This window comes from Aulonocara stuartgranti, assembly GCF_965226115.1.
Source record: "Aulonocara stuartgranti genome assembly, chromosome: 7".
Classification (NCBI taxonomy): domain Eukaryota; kingdom Metazoa; phylum Chordata; class Actinopteri; order Cichliformes; family Cichlidae; genus Aulonocara; species Aulonocara stuartgranti.
This window is the reverse complement of record NC_138945.1, coordinates 30,486,365-30,507,251: the sequence shown is the minus strand read 5'-3', so window position 1 is coordinate 30,507,251 and position 20,887 is coordinate 30,486,365. Positions and strand designations below refer to the sequence as shown.

Sequence of the window (20,887 nt, the reverse complement as noted above, 5' to 3'; positions counted from 1 at the left end):
CATTGATCGGCAGCCGTTAAGTTGACAAAGGGCCTAGGAGGTGTGTGTGTGTCTGCTTTGTGATTTTCACTAGGCACTTAAAAGGGGAACAACCAACTATACAACCTCGACAGAGTGAAGACTGTGCGTATGTGATAGAGAGCCCAAAAAAAAGCATAATTTGAATCCAGCTGAAATAAAATATAGAGTCCAAGTTTGGCAGGAGTTCACATGCAATCTGAAAAAGAGAGGAGGCAAAACATAAGAAGTAAATGGAAGCAAATTGATATATTGGAAATGATACACACAATATTGTGAGTTTATTTGATTCTCAGATTTCTTTATTTGATCCCTGAGACGGTCTGTTACACTTGTTTTTAATTCAGGGCTAATAAGACAGTTAGAAAGTTACTAATTTTGTTCCAATAGAAGAAAAACAAACATAAATTTAACACCCATGTGGTCCTCTGGCTAATGCTTATACTAGGAGCAAAGGATCAAGCAAACTTAAAAGTATGTCCCATGGCAAACATTTCTACAAACCTTTTGTATTGGAACAAGAAGTAACTCCTGCACTTATCCCTTTCTTTCCTCCTCATCCATCCATCACTGAGTCTTCGAGGGCTATCCCATCTCATCCAGGCAGAAATCAATACCTGGCCCCTGAGACAGGTCCTTGATAAACAGCAGGGAGAGAAACATGGGCCAACCTGCAGAGCTAAAGCTCCGCGCTCACTTCCCGCACAATTCAAAGTAAATTACCTCACCACTTTTCATCCAACTTCATCCAACCAGCAGCAGAGGCCTCCATACAGTGTTTCAGGCCTCAAGGTCACAGTGATGCTTTGATCCCAGCCATCATTCATTCAAATGCACTTTCACACTCACTTAAGAGTTTGCAATCTAACATGTGCATCTATAGATGAGTGCATGTGCATCAGAGTTGTATGCAGTATACCCTCAACTTCAGCCAGAGAGATTTTACTGTATACTGAATCAAAAAATAGTGAGCAATATTTATGATAATGAGCCGTATTTGACTCTTGTGCAAGCGTTAGGAAATAAATATCCATTCCCTTGGCTTTGCATAATCTGTGAGATGTAGAAAGCAACAGTGCTACAATATACATTTTGTATACTGAAAAGCTCAGCAGAATATGCATATATAACATATATAATATACATCTTGATTAAGAAAGGCTGACTGTTACACCAGATTTTAGGATAAATGAACTGGTATATGGTACCTTTCTACTCAATTTGAGAACTCAAGGCACTTTCTACTACAAGTTATATTCACCCAATCACACGCACATGCATATAGTGCTTGTGGCTGCATCAGAGGCCCAACGAATCAGTATCTTGCCCAAGGAAGAGCCAGGGATCGAATCACCGACCATAGCGACTGGTAGACGACCCACTCCACCAGCTGAGGCACAGACACCCCTTTTTATCTTTTTCATCAGCAGCAAGTTATCTGTAAAACCTGTTAAATGTAGTTCATTATTATCGCTAAAAATGAGTATTAGGCAGCATGAACATACACCGATTGACCGCAATTTTAAAAACTACCTACTTTTGTTTCTCCAAAACAAATCCGAACCTTTGAGGCGAGCACGTATCTGGTGGTGTTCTGTGGTATCGGCTATCAGGGCATCATAGGAGACCCTTTGTGACCTGCTAGACGCAAGGAGGAGCCTACACGGATCCAGTTATTCTGACACATCTTGATCAGTCTGGGATATTCACATCTAGGCGTATGGAGAAATTAGACACAGGTCAAATGTTTTTGGTTCTTTGTCTTGTTCCTCACCCTGCACAGTTTTTCTGAGTGTTGCAGCTACTGCTGTTGGGTTTTGTTATAAAGGCGAGTGCTCGGTCTTGTATTGTATTATAACAGTGTAATCCACGTTGATTGCAAATGATTTTAATATTGTAAACAATCAGTGAAACTGTCAATCGCATATAATATTCATATATATTATTCTGAAGTGTCGTAGTTACAAGTTACAGTGTAGGTAAACGTTTCACATCTTTACCTTTGTGAACTCAACAATAAATTGCAATGTTTTACAACTTAGAAGTAAAAAGTATTCAATCACTCCACCACTTCCCCCCCACACTTTACAACTGAGCCCTTATCATTGGTACACTGGGAGACTAAATCCCTCAAAACAGCTTTGCAATAAATCAGACTTGTATATTTCCCAATCCATTAGCTCTAGGGAAAGAGTGCAACCTTATAAGAAACTGCTTTGTTTTGCCACTGAACTTTAAAAAGATTCTTGAACTGCTTGCCAAGGATTTTACCCAATATCTTCTTACTTACTTGGCTAGGTACCTTATCAGAATGTTCATGTGAGTATACGTGTTTCTCCTCTTCCCTGCTTGATAGTTTGTTCATTGGCGAATTACTGTATATGTGCCTGCACACTGTTTTCTCATTTTTCTTCTCCTATGGGTGAAAGTAGGAATTGAAAAAGAACAGACAGCGGTGGGATTTTACTTGTGAGAACAGTGGCCCATACACGCAAAGCTGCCACGATGCAATTTCATTGCAGTGTTGCCACTTCCAGCCCTATTCATCCCTCCCTGCTGAGCCCCATTAGAGAAGATGGGCAGGTGAACAAGTGCACATAGAAAACAAGTTCCTCTAGGCGCTGTAGACCAGCAATCCCCCCCCCCCGAATTCTTCTTCTCCACCCACACACATAGCACAGTCCTCTTTAGTCAGATGTAGATTGGAACAGACATCAATAAATAATTTAGAGGTCTTGAGACTCTTAAGTAGGAATCTATGCAGTGTGAAACACTGTTTAATCGAGTAACTTCTGACGCCATATCAATCAAAGTGGGTTAAAATCTGCTAACGTTGGCACAAAAAAACAGAAGCTGGATTCTTCTCCTTTTATTCATCAACGTCTTCTCTCTATGACTTTTTTGTCTGGTTAATGGAACATTAAGTGACATTTGTATTCATCAGTTGACTTAGATTCAGTGGGTTGACAAAAAAGGAAAGTCAGCACTCTGAATCAGGGCAGCTCAGGCTAATAACATAAAAAAGAGGCAGATCAGAAGGCTCTGGATTGTGAAACAAAGTGTTTCAAGGTTAATTTCAAATACAGTACTTGGTTTAACCTGCCAGACACTTGAACAAACCAATTTTTGATAAAAGGAAGAAACTGTAATGAAATAAAAGAGGACGCTATAACAGCTGACTGTCACTGGCACAAGGATATACTGAAATAATGAAATAAAAAAGAAGCCTGTATACAAAATGGGTCATATCAAACTTGGGCACAGATGGAGTGATTTAAACAACACTTCCTTCTCACATATTTTTTCTTCATTTTATGACTCACAAATTGAAAGGCTTTACATTTTGATAGCAATAACTCCCTTGATAGATCAGATCGTGCAAGAGAAAAAAGGATTTATATTATGTGTCTATATTTTTATTATTTGTTTTACCACAGCTGAACAATTTGCCGGCAAAAACATAGCTGTCAAATTATAATAATATTGGAACTTTACAAACATGAGGAAGTTTCAAAAAGGCGCATGCAGGGACACACAGGAAGAGAAAAAAAATAAAGGTGTGTATATCAGACACACACACACACACACACACACACACACACAGTGCTCAATCCTCTAGTGTCATCAGCAGATGTGTACATACCCTCGTCTCAATACAATACAGATGAGCTAATAGCCTTGGAGGCTCCCAGCTTGCCTCTGATCTCCATAATGCCTCTAACCACACACACACACACACACACACACACACACACACACACACACACACACACACACAGTCATAGAGAGTTTACCTCCACAAATCCCATAATATTGCTACACCTGCCTGTCTGTGGGGAATCTGATAGACCTGATTTACATTCAACAACATTCACAAGACAAGTATGATCAGTTAGAGAAACACACACGTGTGTATGGCCCGGGTACACACACGGCTACATGGATTGCATACACACAGGTAATACAATACCAGGTAATATCATTTCAGATCCAGCTGTTTTAGAGGTATTACATGTTTAGGGGCTCATATGACAAAACACACAGCTACATTTGCTAGTATTACAGTGCAGCACATCACTATATTGTGAATTGCACACACATAAAATGAAAATAACTTGTGTGATCTGTTTAAACGAACTGACGGGAGTGCTTTCCCTCCTAAAGATAAGGGCTCTTTTAGAGGTACCAGGTGACTTTATCAAAGCAGCAATGCAAAACAACAACAGCAGAAAAAGTTTAATATGAATATAAATCCATTCATTCTCTTCCACTTATCCTTATCAGGACAGCTGGGTCGCTGAAGCCTATTCTAGCTGCCATGGAGCAACACACAGGGTACACCTCTAAACTGGACAGGTTGCCAATCTGACACAGGGCTAATACAGAGAGACAGACAACCATTTGCAGTCACATTCACACTTCTGGGCCAATTAAGAATCATCAAGTAACGTAACCCCACTAATTGCATGTCTTTGGACTGTGGGAAGAAGCCGGAGAACCCACATAACCCACGGGAAAAACATGCATCAGTGCTAACCACCATGCTGCATGATATCTATATGTAATACAGGAATGATAAATAACAACCACAAAACATTTAAAAATAAAAGTAAAGTTTTAAATAAAATTTAGCAGCAACGCTTTCGTGAAAAACATCTTCAGCTTTACTGGACTGAATTGTCATCTGTTAAGCTAATTATCTGAGATTTTTAAGGACTTTAGTTGCAATTCTGGAACAAAATTCCTCAACAGATGCAAATTCTGGTGACGTTTTTTGTGTACAGGTGACATGTGTTGAATGTGATGCATAAAACAAACGCAAACAGAGAAAGTAACATCACATTCACACGGGGATAACAAAATATATGAATATGAAAATAATTTGTATTTATAATAAATCTTTATATATAAATGTTAATAACTGCTGTATGTGTTACTATGTGCGTGCAAGTCTTTGCTCAGACTGGCCCACCCATCAAAGAGGCGATAAGGTACACACAGTATTTATAAAAAATAACACTACGATCATCCTAGTAAGACTTGAGATGCCAATATAACACTTTTTTTGTATGTGTGTGTGTACATGTGTATGTAAGGTTCCTTTATGTTGCTAGTGTCAGGCCTTCCATAGCCAGTAAATAAATAAAAAGAACAGTAAATTCCACTTCAGTCTGAGGCTTTCAGAGGATCTGAGGGGATCTGATAATGACTACAGGGATTTGTGTGTGTGTGTCTGCGTGTTTGTGTAGTGTACCGTTTGATCTCCAGTTGTGAGAAGAGGCACCACAGGGATATTTCAAACAGAGGCCCTCAATAGCACCTAATTTCACAACACACACACACATACACAAACAGAAATTGTTGTAGACATTTAAACATGCAGACCAACGCACAGGTGACACACACACACACACACACACACACACACACACACACACACACACACACACACACAAAGAAAACATACGACCACTAGGGTGCTATTGCTCAGTAATAATTGTGTAATTTCCTAGTAATATAAAGACCTGATTTTTTTTTAAATCAACAGTGAATATGAAGCCTTCCATTATTGTGCAACAACAAGGACAATTTATCAAGGTAAAAACACTATTGGGACAAAGTAATGACCCAAATATTAAATAAATAGGTATTGAAAATCACATTTAACCTAGAATGTACAAAAATAAACAAGCTGACACTCAGAATACATAAGTGGAACTAAATTACAATTCATCTTCATTTACATTTCTCAAAGCTTAGACCCATTCGCGGCGGTCTTTGGAGACCAGTTGGAAATATTAATATTTCACACCGGCAGTACATTTTCTTGTGACACAGTCAATATTAAGCAGATTAAGGGTAAAATGAGGCAAAAACTAGTTCATCTCACAGGTGAAGTAAGCAGAGAAACCCACATATGAAAGACAAAAACTAGGAAAAAAGGAATGAACGATCATTATGAGAACAGATGCAAGAACAGGTAGCTGACAGTCATAACTAGGCCAATCAATACATAGTTCCTTTACTTCCCTCTGGCTGCTGTGTCAGAGCCAACATCTGTCAATTAGCAGATGCACACACACACACACACACACACACACACACACACACACACACACACACACACACACACACACACACACACACAGGCAAACATATACCATATCTATACACAGTCTGTATCCACATACACATGCACACACAGTTTTACCAGCCAAAGGGCAATAACCTCCTCTGAAGCATTGTGGTTTGGATCAACAGTATTGACAGCTTTCATATTAGACCTATTGAAATGCATTGTTGGTGTTGTGACAACATGCACACACGCACGCAGACGCACACGAATACTGCGAGTCTCAGGCATGCACCACCAATCAATCTAACTGCACAATCGCATTCTTTACGCCTGCTTAAACGGAGAAAAACAGTCAGGAGGGTCTTTCGACGCTTCAATGTCACTAATTTGACCCAAAGCCCTGACCTTTGACCTTTAGCGATCGTGGTCAAAGGTTCACGAGAAGGGTGGAGAGGAGAGAGATGAGGTGGATCGATAGATATGTTCTGACAGTCAACCGTTTCAGCAGAATGAAAGGCATTAAAGATCACTTGGGTCAGATATCTATTTAGTTACATTTTAATTTGTTTGCTCTCTGATATATTTTTACTTCCATATCTTTATGCCTTTAACAGTTATATATTGATGTAATATGAATATTTCAGCATTATTTTTTTAAATAAAAGTAAAGTGCAGATAAACACTAATCTTTACTGCTGGCTGTCAGTTACTTAGATAGACCTCTTCCCACCCCAACCCCCACAGCATCACTGTGTTAACCATCTAATGTCTCATTAGCATAACACCACCCCATATACACAAATCTAATATCATGGATAGAATATAGCATAAAACACTGATATTACTTAAATTAAGATCATTGCAAAAAAAACCCTCATTTTTTCTAATTAAACACGCCTGCTCTAGGGTAAATGTACGTTTATAGGCTAGTATTCTCTAAAGTCACTTACAAGACATTTTAACCAGATATGTATATATGTATATATATATATATATATATATATATATATATATATATGAAGGCATCAATGATAGGTGTCTTAGGCCACAATAAAAACATCCAGCTCACAATCCCATGCCTTTCTTTTATTGTACTGTATTATATCCAGTTCCCAGAGGACCATGGGGTCCTCTCTCACACATCCTCCACTGGCAGCTCAGCATATCGCTTCGTGTAGTGTGTGTCATGTTGTCAGAAGGGTAAACGGGGAGTTAAACCGATATATCCAAGCGTAAAATCTAAAAAGACTCCCCAGTGGGTGCCGGAGGGGGTTTCTGGAAATCAAGCACATATCAATTGAGAAGCAAAAGGGAAACCAAGTACTGGTAAAAAGAGGGCAAAACAAATGGAGACAGAATCCCGCATACATTCACACTGCATTACAGGACTGAAAAGGTCCTGAAAAAGGTCTGCATTACAGACCTTTCTGCATTACAGACCTTTTTGCCTTCTTTTTTCATTTCCCTACTGCTCTTCTTTCTCCTTCACTTTCCAGACATTTTTGATTTCTTTACATGTTTGCTCTTAACTCCCATCTTTCTCTCTCCCATTTAATCTGCTGTGCCTCTAAAAATCTTTCAATTTTTATCAAGTTGACGTGGAAACCAAATGCACTTTGCGCAAAAAAAAAAAAAAAAAGTAATAGGACATGTAGCTAAGATGTGGGGATGCACACATACTCCCACAGCTAGCCCTGTGTTGTGCAGTGTAATGCTCTACTTGATTATCTCATTGTTGTCTGTAACTACAAGCCTAGATTGAATCAGCCTGTGCTCCATTGTCTCTCTGACGCTGCTGTGTGTGTTTGTGTGTACGTGTAGGGTTAGTAATGAATGGCCAATCTAGTCTATCTAGAGAAAACCTTCTCATCACAGTGCCCCCATAATTACTAGCTCTCTGTGAAAACCATGCACTGCTTTATTACTTTGCAACGCAGTCAAGGCTCGGGTTTGAAGAAATGAGATAAAGACACGAAGTGCTCTTCACGCAAAGATGTTTATTTTTTTCTTTTAGCTTTTCTATTTTGTCACACATTAAATAACCGATTTCTTCTAAACTGTAAGAGATGCCAATACAAAATTCTGCTTACATAAATCATTCAATAATACTTAATGAAGTTTTTACTTTTATATTTATTTTCATGTAGATACATTTGTTAGCACATGTTACTGTTGACTAAAATGAAGAAAAGTGTAATATAGATTAAAAATGAACAAAGAAAAATCTCATTTTTGAATATGTTTAGTATTCATGCATGACAGACATGAACAGATTTACTTCATCTTATTTATTGATTTAGTATATTTCCTGCACGGCATTTAAGGAATGTCCGCATAAGTTTGTGTACTCAACTACACTTTATGTATCTATTGCATACAAGAAGCTCAGAGTGCTTTACTGTATAAATAAACACCAACAAGCGAAACAGAAGCAAAAGAAAAAAACACACCCAAAAAAGTGGTTGTTTTTGGAATAGGAACATTTGAATGTTATTTATTTAATCTAGAGAAATCATGTAGCGCTACCATTATATTTGGTAGCACTCTGTTTGTTACCAATAGTCTTACACCCTGAGTCGACGCCTCCTGCCGGGAGCATCAGACTGAGCGATCAACCTCGGGCATTTGGAGGTGATGAAAGAAATGGAGAGGTTCAATGGAGGAAGATGAAGAAGACAGAGTGGGCTGAGGACACATAAAGAAAGAGAGGTGAACAAGTTTCCATGTTACACTGAGGGAAAAGGAAGCGATAAAAACTTAGAAGACAGAGTTCCCACTATGCTCTGCAGTTTACGCCCACTCCACCATCCTCATGTTTGCTGTAAATCCTGTTTTCCAAAGTAAATGTTCATGTGTTTTTTTCTGTTACACAAGGATATAAAAATGGGCAACTGACGTCATCATAAGATACACAAATTTCTGAACATTGTTTAATCTGTATTTCTGCACTGCATTTTTATTGTGTGTTATTACTTATTACAACAGACAGACACAATTACACAGAACAGTTATCCTCACATAAAAATATTACTTTTGTCATTATCTCTGAAAAACAATGTTTGTTGTGAGCTCTAAAAAAGCCCTGTTAACACATGCTTGCTGTGTATGAATATAACTTTCAAATGTAGAACCAATAAGATCATAAGAAAAGGATGGACTGATGAACTATCACTGGAACGGGATAAATCCCAAATCAAGAGCAATCTCCTTTTTAATAACAGATTTTCTAAAGAATTTCAAAGCATATCTTAAAATGTATCCCTCAAAGGACTTTTGGAGCTTTGGGTAAATTAATTACATAATTCATTGATAAGTAAACTAAATAAACAAAGAAACAATTAAGCCGTTAGGCACTGCTTAAGTGTGCTAAAATGTAATAGTAGTGATTAGTACATGCTCAGCCAGAGGATGACAAATAGCACCTGAGACAGAGCACATGATCGGAAACATTTCTATGGGCAAAGACTGTATCAGTGGATGATGCCTGGAGCACAGTCAGAGCTGGCTCGTAATTAGACCTTGATGCCATTAGTTGTATTTCCTAGTGGTCATGTCACAAATAATGTGTCAGAGTTGAAAAAGGGACACTTTGACAACTGACATTTTGAATTTGTGCCAGTTGTTTACACTCTGCATGCTGTCATCATGGAGTAAAGCCTTCAGAATATTAAGTGAAGGAACAAAGGCTCCTTAGGCATGACTTATTTTCTTGTGCTAAACAGTGTATTTTAGCAATTGACTCTATCTGTTTGTGCTCACGAATCACTTCCCTTTTAGATAGATGTGTCCATAAAATGTTTAATTAGCCTGGGATGTTATACGTGCAGCACTGCACAGGTAACTGCATTTGAGGTCTCATTGTGTTGGTGTAAGCTGAGGTAATTACTAAGAAAGGTTACACTGTGTGAAGGTAAGGTAACAGAGTGGAAAGTAATAGTGTGTACCAAGGGTGGCTCAGATGATGCTGGTATCTGTTTCCACTGTCTGGCCATGTAGCTAAGATGCAAATGTGCAGGTGAAAGTCAGTCTCTCTCTCTCGCTCTCTGTGTGTGTGTCTGTGTGTGTGTGTGTGTGTGTGTGTGTGTGTGTGTGTGTGTGTGTGTGTGTGTGTGTGTGTGTGTGTGGGGGGGGGGGGGGGGGGGTGAGAGTTATGAGAGCTTTCCAAATAGGGAGGCTACAGGTAGGATTGTGTGTAGCAGTGATAGCCATTATTATGGACGAGAACAGGGAGAAAAGGCTGAGAAATGCCAAATTACACAAGAACTGGATTAAAAATCAGTGGCAAAGGTTCAACGGAGTGGTGAATCCAAATTTTAAATTACTGGCTCAGGTCATCATCAAGCGTAAGGAGAAAGGCATAACAATGAGTGTCTACAGACATCAGTAAAAAAGGGGGAAGGTTTGTCATGGTTTGGACCTGCATTTCAGCCAGTGGTGTTGGGGATCGTGACAAAATTAATGGAATTACGAAGGCAGAAAAGGAGCAATAGATTTTGATTCACCATTGAAAACATACCTCCTTCAGTCATGTATTGGCCTCTCCAGAACCCTGACCTCAATATTACTGAAGCCCTGTAGGATCATCTTGATAGAGAATGGAACAAAAGGCCACCAAAATTCAAAGAAGAGCTTTGCATGTCTTCAAGAAGCCTGGAGAACTATTCCTGAAGAAATTACTCAAAGAAATTACAAGCGCACTTACCTACGAGAGTTTGGACTGTGTTGAAGAATAAAGGTGCCAAATAATGATTTCTAAGCTCGTTAGAACAAGCATAAAAATCTCTGGTCTTATATAACATATTTACATGTAGATTTGCAGATGTTTCAGTTAATCAGTACACCTACTTCCCATTTTCATAGCAAAATATAAATACACGAAGGCTGACCTAGGACTTCTGCACAGTCCTGTACATAAGTAAAAAACAATATACTGTAGCTGTTATTGTTTACCGTTTACTGATTTTGCTAGCAATATTGCAGGTACAGCTTGCTGAATTTAAATTCTTTTGTGTAATTTGTACAAACATGCTCTATAAAGTAACCTGGATCACCTTATTATAAAATTAAAGGTCCTGTAATTTTGCGCAACTATGGGTGTGAATGCAATTATACAAATTTATGAAACTGAATCCAAGATATTATGGGCACAAAATTTATGGGACCCAGTATATAAATTCCATGAATGCCATTGTTGTATGTCATTTTATTTACCCAATGAGAGTCAACTGGGTGATTATCTCCCAATCCTGATGCTCCGTGGATAATTTGGCACATCTCTATAATTAACTGTGGTTTTAGCGGAATTACAGGTGACATTACAACAAGAACTCAAGAAGTACTGTAACACCGCATCTATCGCAGAAGTCGGATTGTGTGTAGTAAATTGATACTGCGGGAAAGGTGGTGGTGTTGTAGTTTCGCCTCTCACTCTTACACACCCACGTGCACACCCACACACACAGAGGAAGTACCCTCATTATCCTTGTGAGTCTAGCTGCTGAATTAACGAGTCATGGTACACAGGTCTAGTGAGGCTGAGATCATGTTGCCAGTCAAGTTGTAACACAGTCAGGTCAAACGGGTCAAATAGCTGTTCAAATAACACAGTGTGACCTGTTATTTTACCTCAGCTTGCCAACACTCGCTACCTGCTGTATCTGATCTGAAAGCCTTTTGTTTATCAGTAAACAATAAACATGGCATCAAATACTCCAAAAAGTTGTGTTACAGTTTTACACTCCTACCCTTTAGTGGCCTGACAGCACAGAACAAATCGCACACTTTATTATTCCACCAGAAGTTAAACTGCACTGAACACCAGCAGTAGCACACAAATAAAAACATATTATCATAGCTCTAAATCAGTCTGATCACCTAATAAGTGACATCTGGTGAGGTCACCACCACTAATTCAAAAATGATTTTTGTTCTTCAAAAGTCTTTTTTTTTCAGGTGAGATTAAGTCAATTTAATAAATTACTGAATAGTCTGGGTCACACACAGACTATAATCTAAGTAAGTGGTACCAAAGCTGAATACCAACATTAATATGAAAATATGTTATTTAATTATTAACATTATGATAATCTGATATGTTACATTAGGTTAACCAGATTTAAGTCATAAAAGAAAAAAACAGTATGTATTAAATCTGACAAATATAAGTTTGCATGGTTTGGGAGTTTAGAAAAGAGGTGGCACACATAATAGAGTAGTAGTAGTAGACAGCTGTGTTCACTGCAGCTGCGATTCAATTTACATGGTGAGAGTACCAAAGTCTTCTAAAGAGTGTTGCATTATTGTTCGTTCTAAGTGCTTAAGTAGAAAGCAGGTAGACTTCTCAAGCCCTGTTGCCATCTGCTTAAGCACTTTGTGTTAGCATGACTTGGATGACTAAGGATCTTCAAATGCATTATTGTTCTTTGTGATTTCTTTAGCCTTTGGTAGACTTTATGATAAACCAATATTTAATGAGGGGCTGTCTCTTAATCATCCTTGTTTTACATCTGTGCTAATACAATGCTCTATCCTTGGTTCAGAGGATTTATGCCACACATGTTATATATTTATAACAAAATGAAAAAAAAGTTTTGAAGCTGGCACATTTTACATCAAAAAGTTTTTTTTCCTACTAGATTTAACTACTATGTAAGATAAATCTTTGGCTAAAGTGTATTAATATTAAACTATGTTATTTGGTTTATTATTTTAGTGCCAGTGTTACTTTCCATGCCAGTAAGGTGTGTACTCACACTATGGACTGTCTTTTGCCGTGCTTAAGCCTTATTGCCCTCCATCAATGTCCTTAAAGATCAGGTAATGAGTGCGCTTTAATTTGTCTCTGCATCTCAACTCCTCTCTCATGAATGCTCTGTGTGTCATGTAACTCACAATCTTGAAAACCATTTTTGCTGAGCACAGCAGGGTTTATGCATTTTGTGGCTTAATAGAGAAGCAGTGGCACACTGTTCTCTCTCGTATTTGTTGATTATTGAGAAATCATTAGAGATCTGGGATTGGCTGTGGTGGCCATAACACTACATGTGTATCAAGTCAGATCTGGGCACATGTTTTCAAGCTAGTCAGGGCATAGTTCACTTAATCATACCCTGGTAGTGCAAAGTATTCATTAGAGTCAAATCAGCTGAACTTTGGAGGCCAAATGCACTGAAGCACAATAAGGACAGAATACTGTGAAAAAGCCCTAAATGACTTTTGACTTGTTACTTTGTTCCCACACCAGAAATGAGCCTACGACTAAAAACTATGTTTATTCACCAGGACATTCGGCTTTAAGGACGGTTCAGAAGTGTGAGAATTAAATTAGAACTAAAGACAGTTGAAGGCAATTAAAGAAAATATATTTGTGAGGATCAATTTTGAAAAAATAATTACATCACTGGTCAAGTCGCACACTTTTTTGGCCTTAGAAAGCAAGAAGAAAATTGGAATATAGTCAAGATCGTAAGCGTGGATGTGTGTAACCTCTCTAGCTCAATGACAAATACACACAGGGTAATTAATTTGGTGGCTTCTTATTGCCAGGGTTGCTTACTGGTTGCAGAAGCCAGATCAGAGGTGTCACCTGCCAGATCGACTCCATGAGGTTCACATACAGTCACGCCCAACACACAAAAAGCAGTTAACACTCCCATCTTTTACAGAGAAAAGCGGGAGCTGAAAAACAGAGAGAAGGGAAGAAAGAAGTTAAGATAGAAAGAGAAACAAGAAATAGAAAGAAATCAGAAGAAAGCAAAACAAAGCGGGGAAAAGGACAAAACGTCCCCTTGCCCACTCAGTTGCTCTCTAAGTCACACACACACACAAACTGATACACGATGAGTGACAGTGTCTTATTGCAAGCTTAAATTGAGGCTGTGAGGACTGTGTGCTGTTCATTAAAGACGAGTGAATCTCTATTGGTTTTCATTAAGGGGTCTGACCACACCGACTAGATGGTTAATCTAGACAGCTACGCTCCTCAGCTCAACCTATCTCTGTTTCTCTCTCAAACACAAGCACATACAAATGAATGCACTCAGATAAACCTTAACCTCTCATCCCCCACAAAGACAAAACCAGATTCTTATTTATTAAGCAGAGGTGACAGGTACTGAATAAGTTGTTTTCAGGTACAGTGTGTATGTGTGTGCGTGTGAGTGTTGATTGAGCCTGTGTGTGCCTGTTTTTGTACAATAATACCCGTGTATGCATTTACATGCTGTTTTGTGTGCCCCATCTATCTAGAATTCATAGTTTCCTCCATAGGATGTGTTTGTGTTGGCCTATATTTGTGAGTATGTGTGGTAGAGGAGGACAATCGGCGCCTGTGGTTATGAGTTAAGTCTAATTTCCAGGAGGCCTGTCCTGAGTAAACAGAGCTGACACGGTGCTGCTCCAACCAGTTATCTGTCACTGGGAATTAGAAACTAACACACACTGTGAGAGAAGCTGGGGCAAAAACACACTCACATAAACTCCAGTTTCTCTCTTTGCCTAATATATGTGCGCATATAAACATGATCAAATGTATGTGGACAACATATACATATAAACACACATACACACACTTAACAGTACAGACTGCTTTTTAAAACAGTGTCTGGGTAGTTTTCGCACAATACTTTTGAACTTTTCTGCAGGAATTTTCAACCACAAGGGCATTACTAAGTTCAGCCATCAATGTTATGTGGCAAGATCTGGCATACAGTTGGTGTTCATTTGCAAGATCTTTAACATTATACTGGGAAACTAACTTCTTCATAAGCTTTGCTTTGTGCACAGGAGGTATGTTATTTTTTTCTGTTGCTAAGAGATAGAAACATACTGGGCTGTAACAGTATTCTATAGCAATAAATTAAAGGTTAATTGAAAAATTGTAAACTGTATCACATCCAAACCACACAGCAAAATTGGTATGGCCTGGATCTGGCCCACACAATGTGCTTACACATGGCCCACATACCGTAAAGAATGACGGCCCTTTGGTGGCCCAGAGCTGGTTTGCCAGAAGTGGCCCACACATGGGCCAGCACAAGGCCAGTTGCAGACACACTGCTGGCCCTGTGCTGGCCCAGAACAGTTTCAGCTCTGGTCCCAGACGTTACCCTAATGTGTACCCTAATCAAGCCATGTAATACCATGTGCCGGAACATAATAGTCCAAAAGTGACATGACAAAACTCTGTTCAGACAGTGAATAGACTGATTCTTATATAGTACTTTTCTACTCTCCCAGATTAGTCAAAGTGCTCTATACAACACAACACATTCACCCAATCACACACTTTCTCTAAACTGAGAAAGTTTAGTGCTTCCTAACTACATTCATACACATTCTTGACATGCAGACTGGAGGAGCCACTGATCACACCACTAACCTTCCGATCAGTAGGGGACCTGCTCTACCTCCTGAGCTACAGCCATCCGGTGGGAAACATGAGTAAACCCTCACCAGATTTTGGATTAAGTGTACACTCACAAACCTGTCAAATCTGCATTTGAAACGTTGGCTACCATTGCAGTATAGTATTTGGGTCTTCTAACTAAAATAGGAAAATAGGAACATAAATAGCGCCATCATTGCCAGACCTGGCCCACATCTGGTTGAAATACACCCTGTCATGACACCAGTCAGTCAGAAATGCCAGCTTGATGCTGGATCCGAGCCAGACCTGTTTTCTATGAGCTTGAGCCACATAAACCAAACCGCAATCGTGCCAGATATGGCATGCCATCACATAAACAGTGCCATTTATGCCAGGCCTGCCCCATATCTGGATGACATACCACTTACCATGCCAGAAGTCAGCCAGCAGTGCCAGCTTGACACCAGATCCGGGCCAGACCTGTGTGCTATGTGGGGATATGGAAAAACCTCAGTATCACAAGATGCACGTTATCTTTTCCAGTTAGGCTACTGTACATCGACCTAAATGTTTGGATCCAATGTTGTGAAGCTGCTGTGCTTCATAGCAGAGATGTCATTTCACATCATGGGCCACATACAGCACATTTTGATGTCAAGTGTACCAGACCAGTGAAATTCGCCTTTCTGTCAGTGTAAAGAACCCCTGAGATTATTTAATATAAGAAAAAGAAGTGTAATTTTAACCATGAGTCTTAGTTTTTCTACATGATAAAGAAATGTTGCTGTAGTAATTGAAATATATCAACTCTTTGGGCTTAAAAAATCTATAGTAGATCAAAAAAACCCTCTTCTGTCATTTAATTGCACAGTTTAAATAAACATTTAGATGATTGATTAGCTGCCCTTATGTAATTTGCCTCAGAACTACCATCTTTAAAATACAGCCTAGCACTGAGTAAAAAAAGAGAGATAATTTTTTGGGGGAAGAAAAAGTATTTTTGCCAGAGCCTTACTGACTTAAGATAGATACGATATTCTGTCCCCCCACCACCACCCCTCACACACACACACACACACACACACGCACGCACGCACGCACGCACGCACGCACGCACGCACGCACGCACACACACACACAGTCACCAAAGATATACCTGCAGTATAGCAGAGCAAAGGAACAATGCAGACAGGATGCCCTAAATCCATCTTTATACCGAACCACACACATGCATGCACACACACTATTTACTATGTGTGAGGAGGAAATGTGTGTGAAACGTTGAGTGTTTACAAGTGTCCAGTAACCCAGTAGTAGGATACCAGGAAATACAGCTTGTCTTTTTATCTTTCCAACTCATTATTCCATCTCTTTCACTTTCTCGCTCAAACAGGGGACCTTTTAACAAGTGTGTAAGAAAGGTGGTTTATAGAGTGTTCAGAAGTATCTGGCATAGCAGATGGGATCAGGGTAACAGCGTCTGATCTTGGTCTCCCATTATTCCAGTTCATACACTCTACCTTTTCAAGTGGTCTTGCTGCACTTTTAGCCAAGCCTCACTCCAATCTGCTGTATGCTCTGAGGGGCCATCCTGTCACTCTTTCTCTAGCTTTGAACACTCTAGCACTAATGGAGAATATAAAATTACATCTTAAGGAGTCTCTGTTGCATGCTTTAGACAGACTGTGATCTAAGAACACAAAACTGTCAAGTTTCCAAAACAATATTAAAAAAAGTATTAGATGTTTGCTGCCAGGTTCTTCTGATTGAGATTACAGAAACAGCAAGTAAAAAGGTACCATATGGAACAATATGGGATTTCTCTTTTGTTGTCTTGTGAGACAGTTTAACCTTCATCAACTAAGTAGATGATATAAAGCCACTTGATTCTACAGCTTTTATCTCCCGATGTACTTGAACCAGAGGGTCTTCTGTTATCAAATGTTTTAGTAGGCTTGACAAATTTTGTGGGTCATGTTCATAACAATGGAACTACTGGACACCTTATTAGGTACACATATTCAGCTGATTGTTATCATAAATCTCTAGTCAGCCAGCCACATGGCAGGAACTCAGTGCATTTAGGCATGTAGATATGTTCAAGAAAACCTAAGCATAAGAACTGGTAAGAAAGGTGATTTAAGTGACTTTCAACACTGCACGGTTATTTGGTTTCAGGACTTCAGAAACTGCTGTTCTACTGCAATTTTCACACACAACTGTCTCTAGGGTTTACAGAGTACAGTCTGGAAAAGGGAAAATAGCCAGTGTCCAGAAGTTGTTGAGGCCAGGGGTCAAAAGAGAATGGCCAGACAGCTTCAAGCTGAAAGGAAGGCAACAGTAATTCAAATCATTAATTACAACGAAGGTACGCAGTATTTCTGAATGTACATGTCAAACCTTGAACTTTGGACTATAGCAACATTAGACCACATCAGGTATCTCTCCTGTCAGCTAGGAACAGGAAACTGAGACTGCAATTGGCACAGTTTGACCAAAACTAGACAACAGAAGATTGCTTGGTCTGATAAACAAAAATTTTTGAGGTGTCAGAATTTAGCTCTAACAAATTAGGGTCAACCTGATACTAGGTGTGTGCTATACCAAACAAAGTGGATGGTGATTTTGTGCTCCTCACTGTACATTAATAAAGTTCTGAATCACAAAATCTTTATATTTATAGGCTCAAACAGAGCATTTGATTAAGGAACCAAACACTACCAGCTTCTCAGAAATATTCATAATAGCCATAAAAAATCTTATTCTGTTAGCCTTTAGTAAAAAACTAAATAATGGAAAATCATGCTGTTTGTTGATGTAACCATGGACACTAGCTGTGTGCTATCTATCTTAACTATATGTGGCCACCTCTATAGTTACACAAACATCACTCACCAAACAAACGTTTGATTCCTGCAAGATTTTGAACTCTAGATAAGAACATAAAATGTGGAAGTGCTTTATTTAGTGTTTTTGCAAAGTTGAGGTAGAATAGATATTGTAACACAATACAACAGTCTATTCATGGAGGTATTGCACACATTCTCATTTAAAAATACTGCTTTTGTATCAAAGTACCACATAAGAGAGAGATTGTATTGGGCTGCTGGTACTTGGAAAGAGGGATTTAGGAATGCGTGTGTGTGTGTCTTATTGTGTGTGTGTGTGTGTGTGTGTGTGTGTGTGTGTGTGTGCGCGCGCATGTACTCAAGTGTGTATTCCCAGGGCTTGGACAAGCTATCAAGCATCTATCCATCCTTTGTAAGAATCAATATTTATAAACCCCCGAGGACCTGTGGTATAAAGCATATAAACAAGCAATGGAGTAGAGCAAGACAGACCACCAAAAAAGACACGCACATACACACATAAAAGTAAGAATGTATTAAAGTGCATCTGAAATCAAACACATTAACAGAAGACTGAAGGCAAGACAGAAGGATATCTAGAAAAAAACAGTGGTTCAGCAGTGTTTTCAGAAGTGTTCATAATCACATAAGGAATATTGTAAATGGGGTCTCAGAATACTTGCCAGTGCGATTTGCTTTATGTGAAATCACCTGAAACAGGAGTATTGATTGTCAATGCCATTCAGCATCTTATTACTGTCACAATGATATTGTCAAATAAAAAAAACATACAAAATCTGGAGTTGTGTGCACATGATTACCTACACAATATTGCCTAAAGTATTCACTTGTCTGCCTTCACACTCATATGAATTTGAGTGACATCACATTCTTAATCCATAGGATTTAATATGATGTTTGTGGCCATAATAGCTTCAACTCTTCTGGGAAGGCTTTCCACAAGGTTTAGGAGTCAAGGAGGTTTACAGTAGGAGTGTGCATTTGTGAGGTCAGACACTGATGTTGGATGAGCAGCCCTGGCTCGCAGCTGCTATAATTCATCCGAAAGGTGGTCTGCTGGGTTGATGTCAGGACTCTATACAGGCCAGTCAAGTTCTTCCACACCAAACTTGCTCATTCATGTCTTTATGGAGCTTGCTTTGTGCACTGGTGCACAGTCATGTTGGAAAGGGGGCTGTTCCCAAACAAGCATCAAACTGTCCAAAATGCTAAATTGCATATTTATTTGAAGATGTATTTTTAATTATTTTATTATTTATTTATTATTTGTGTGTGTGTGTGTGTGTGTGTGTGTGTGTGTGTGTGTGTGTGTGTGTATAAGTACGCGCCGCGCACGCGTGTGTGTGTGTGTGTGTGTAACATACAGATAAAATAAAGTCAGTTTTCCATGCATGTCACAATTATTGTGTTAATCATCACTTGGCTGCAGGTAAACACAGCTACAATAGTTAGGTTACTTCTAGCTGTTTTTAAACAAGCACAGGCAACCTATTCTTATCCTGGCATGTCCAAAGTTTCGCTTGAATTCACAAGGGCCCCATACCAACACAACGTCCAAGACACTGTGTGTGCAGGACATCTTTTAATGTGCGTGTTGTGTCATCAAAGCAGGTGGAAACAGTGTGTAATTAACATGTCATAATCAATGTGGGGGAGTTTGACACCTTGTAATCACTGCACTGAGGAACCCTAGCCCCAGGACATACACGTGCACACACACACATACACACCAATGGAGAAAGACACTTTCAGCCCGTCCACACAAGAACAAACAGCCAAACAAAGACACACACATGCACGCACACAAACACGGCAGCCTTCACAAACATTCATGCACACGCACCTGCATGCTCAGCTGCTCAGGCTTGAATACACACTGGAAACACACACAAATTCACACACAGAGGGCCTGTTTAATATCATTTACATAATGAGAGAGCAGCCACAGTAATAGCTTTTCCTTTCTCTTATTATCATAATTTCACCCTGGGCACTAAATGACAGAAAAGGAGAAAGAAAGAGAGAAAACACAGTAGAAGTGTCTTGTCCTTGTTATCATGAAACAATTCTCCCTCAAAGTCAAGGCCAGTTATCCCTTCTAGCCTCTGTTTCTGCCCCTGTTCCTTTCGTGCTGTTCTTCATGTGCCTAATTTCTTTTATATTCTTATGTCTACATATTTAAGATTGTATTTTTTAAAATACATAATGCTCTGAATGACAGTAAAGTAGCTATGCTATTCTATTCAGTCCTATTTTTTTCTTCTATTTTAACATTTTGCTTTTTTGTGCATTTGCTTTAATTGCTAATAATCAAGCTATTCAGATTCGGATACTCGTAAATACTATATATTTAACTGTGTGTTTCTGATTAGCTAAAAAATATGCTGATAATAACCTTTTATTTTGGACATATAAAAACAAAGCAATACATACACATACACACACACGCTCAAGCACATCTCAGTGACCACTCAATCATTGAATGGAGTAGGAAGACATCTATCTATAAGACAGTGTAACAAATCAAACCGTTTTAGTATTATTATGCACTTCCAG

The 20,887-nt window shown here is 39.0% G+C and overlaps 1 protein-coding gene across 4 annotated transcripts in view; it reads right to left on the bottom strand.

Annotated features, from left to right (window-relative positions):
- The window catches only part of skor2 (SKI family transcriptional corepressor 2), a 109,413-nt gene that overhangs the window by 74,776 nt on the left and 13,750 nt on the right, over positions 1–20,887 (bottom strand). Inside the window, exon 1 of one of the 4 annotated variants that reach the window (XM_082538856.1) lies at positions 5,273–5,318. The exons of the other annotated variants lie outside the window; for them this stretch is intronic. The gene's annotated coding sequence lies outside the window, so the exon portion shown is untranslated. Of the gene's footprint in view, positions 1–5,272; positions 5,319–20,887 lie in introns of those variants that run through there. 4 annotated transcript variants of the gene reach the window in all.